This window comes from Rhododendron vialii, chromosome 12a, assembly GCF_030253575.1.
Source record: "Rhododendron vialii isolate Sample 1 chromosome 12a, ASM3025357v1".
NCBI classification, from domain to species: Eukaryota; Viridiplantae; Streptophyta; class Magnoliopsida; order Ericales; family Ericaceae; genus Rhododendron; species Rhododendron vialii.
In genome coordinates this window covers 1,454,312-1,458,037 of record NC_080568.1, presented here as the reverse complement: position 1 = coordinate 1,458,037, position 3,726 = coordinate 1,454,312, and the positions used below count along the sequence as shown (strand labels likewise).

General features: G+C 37.8%; 1 long non-coding RNA gene across 1 annotated transcript; it reads left to right on the top strand.

Annotated features, from left to right (window-relative positions):
* Positions 1 to 2,193: 2,193 nt before the first annotated feature.
* On the top strand, positions 2,194 to 2,858 carry LOC131311830 (uncharacterized). The gene is made up of 2 exons (XR_009195606.1): positions 2,194 to 2,307; positions 2,566 to 2,858. It is a non-coding gene; the product is annotated as an uncharacterized LOC131311830 (long non-coding RNA).
* The last annotated feature ends 868 nt before the right edge of the window (positions 2,859 to 3,726 follow it).

Below are 3,726 nucleotides of genomic sequence, written 5' to 3'. Positions count from 1 at the left end.
GATCTCGATCGGACACGATAGATACGGGAATCCCATGAAGTCGGATAATCTCCCGAATATACAAACGGCTAAGCACATCCACGGAATCGGTAACCTGAATAGGTAAGAAATGTGCGGTTTTTGTCAGACGGTCCACGATTACCCAAATAGCGTCATGCCCCCTCGGCGACCTCGGTAAACCCGTAACGAAATCCATTGTCACGTTCTCCCACTTCCACTCGGCCACAGACAACGGTTGTAACTCTCCCGCGGGTCGTTGATGTTCGGCCTTCACTTGCTGACACGTAAGACACTTAGATACAAAAATTACAACGTCCCTTTTCATTCCGGACCACCAAAATTGCCTACGTAAGTCGTGATACATTTTCGTTCCCCCCGGATGGACGGCTAACGGTGAATGGTGAAACTCTCGCAAGATTTCTTCCCGACACGAAACGGGTACGAACAACTTTCCTTGATAGCGCAAGCTTTGATCGGGGTGTATCATCCACCCTTCTTGAGCTTTTCCACTAAGAAATTTAGCACGAAATTCCTTCGCTTCTTCATCGTGTTATTGAGCCTCAATTCACTACAAGAAAAATTACATTGGGTGACGAATGAAAATCGTCACAAATTGCATGTTTTTCGTCACAAATAATATAGGTGACGAAAAAAAAATTTGTCGACTAAAGGTTGTCGAGGATTCCTTCTTGGTGACGAAATCTATTTTTCGTCACCTATAGTGCCTTTTGATGACGAAATATTTCGTCACCAAAAAGTGAATAATTGGTGACGAAATTTTTTTCCTCACTTATCGTGCTGTTTGACGACGAAAAAATTCGTCACCGATAGGTCATATCGGTGACGAAATTTTCGTCACCAATATAAGAAATCGGTGACGAAATTTTTTGTTACAAAAGACATTTTCATATGGGAAAAAAAATCTTTTTTCTTGCTCCTACTGGGTTTCGAACCCGAGTCCCTTGAGTTTTTCACATAAGCCCCAACCAACTGTACTACACACATTTTTCCTTACTTCTTTCTCAATAAACAATTAAAATTAGTTAAAATAAATACGGGTCTCTACAATATCGATAAAAAGGGTTTTTAAAGAACAACTAGGTGCATTGCGACTTGCAAGGCACGTCTATCATACCCGTTGAATTGAACGGTGTTGTATATTTTCGAAAGCATAGGGTGCATAAGTTTCATATATATACATAAATACGACATATTTCTTATTACAAAAGGGCCTAGTGAAATTAGGCTGAACATCTTGATAACAAAAGGCCTTTACATAGCAAAAGGCTTCCTCTTGTGGTTGCAGTTTGTGTGAAGTTGTTGTAGAGAGTTGACTATTTGTTGTCTTTGGGGCTGTCCAAAGTTTCTTCCTACTACAAGATCATGAAACTGTCTATAAATGTCACCACAAATGGTCACAAGACTTTTTACAGGCTGCGTGGCTGCAGAGAAGAAACAGTCAATTACCCATTCCCACGGAACGCACTATGAATTTTGGCAAATGAACACCTCAGTGAATGTTGATGACAATCAGAGAAACCAAAATCAGTTATTTGATATGCTCCGTGGCTCCTTGTGATTCTTTCAACAATTGCCCACATGGCATAAAAACATTAACAAACACAAGCATAAGACCTAAAATACAAGGCCCTATAAAACTCTTGATCAGATAAAGCTGAAACCCACCAAAGAAATCAAAACATGCTCAGACAATATCCAAATTTGAGTTTACAATAATATATTCCTACCAATAACAAAACACTATCATCAACCCTACCCCTACCATAACCACCAACCCCCCCCCCCCCCCCCCCCCCCCCCCGCCGAAAAGGTAAACTTTGTCCAAGTTATCCGATAAGGAAGAAGCCTAACAACCAAAGAATGGTTATTGTTGGAGAGTAAGGCAGTATCGATCATGCTCCTTCAATCAGGATACATTTATAAAAGTTAATACTTATCTTTTGTGAAACCAGATTACAGTATATTTTCTCTAATATCATAACAACAACATAAACTTGTACCTGAAATATACTTTTTCCCGTGAGTATCTCTTTAGCCTTGTCACACAGTGGTTTAGTCTGAGCAGCTTCCTGCTCAACAAAGTTTAGTAATTGTCATGAGGCATGAATTCAATCAGCAATAGAACCTGATGATACATCGACCTAGGGAGTAAAACATTGAGCATGCAGACCATTATCATCTTATAGGAAGAGGGGATCATTCGATACGTCACAATGCACCGCTTTGCACTCAAGTTCAATCAAATATCAAATGCCTAAATATTCAATAGACAGTGTGTCCAAAAGAGTACACATGGAACACACCTATGACAGGAATGAGGGAAAATAAAAGAGAGGGGGAAAAAAACTTATTCTACATATACTAAAATGCTCTCATGGGAAAACTTTCTATGAGGAATACGGTTAATGAAATAAGGCAAGTTTTTCCAGAAAATTCACATAAACAGTCAACTAAATTCTTGAATTTTTAGACTGGAAAATGAAGGAAATTACCAACACATGTTGATCGAAATGAAGCATAAATAGAAAGAACATTCCAACTAAGAGCAACATGGGCCAATACAATATGTTGTCCCACTTCACATCGAATGTTTGAGGGACCAACACCATAATTCATTCAAAGGAACAAAAAACGGAAAAACTTACCATGGCAATAATACGATAAGAAAAGATGACAAATTTAAAAAACGATTTAGAGAGACTCTTTTTCCTAGCTTTGTGACAAAAAGTACCAACTCCACATAAGGTTGTTTGACTTACTATTTCTTTTTCCTCATTTCCAAATTGTGCTCTGCCTTGTCTACTCTAATGTTCTGCTTTTGCTCTTTCTTTCTTTTTCATTTTTTAAAAAAAACCCTTCATTTAAATTTCCCCAAACCTAACAATACTTCAGTTTCACTCTAACATCAACAAAGCTTTTAGTAGAATAAACTCAGTCAACAAGTTTAAACTTTAAATGTTTAATGGCAACAGAAAACTACTAACAAGCAAAAAGTTGTATCAAGATAGACATGTAACTAATCGTCCAATACTAGGTACAATCTCTCATCTCTTCTATCAATTGACAAAAAAAAAAAAAAAAAAGAGTTTCATAGCTTCAACGTACCCACATCCCATTTGTTCTTGCTATGGCCATATGCCGGAAAAAAAAAAGGGTTGAGATCAAACCATTAAAAGGTACTTATATATTTCTCTCTTTTATAGTACCTTTCTTGTCTTCATTCCATCTTTTTGTCCATGGATGATTAGAATTTTAAAAAATGATTTTTTTCGACTAAACTAAATAGTTGTTCACACAATAAAAAACGAAAAGAAAAAAGGATAAGATCAAAACATTAAAAGGTACTGGTGTATTTCCCTCTTTTGTTCTTTTTTTGACTCCTCGAAGGTAAAATCATTGTATGCTTTAATGTGTGAATAGCTCTGAATCATAACAACTTGAGTGAGAAAGTAAACTCAATAACTTTTCCAAGGTTTTAACCACTTTAAAACCGGAGTTCGGCAGTTTCTATGGCAAGCGGCAAAGTTACAATTGGCCTACTACGCTATTTGAAAGCTGCGCCCTGGGCGCGATACAATGCGTCAAAGCCGCATAACTGAACAATTTCTTGCGCCAGGGGCGCATTATCCTGCGCCTGAGGCGCATAAGACAATACTTAGATGCACAATACATATAAATTGCCCTCACTTTCTTCCGCTACCACCA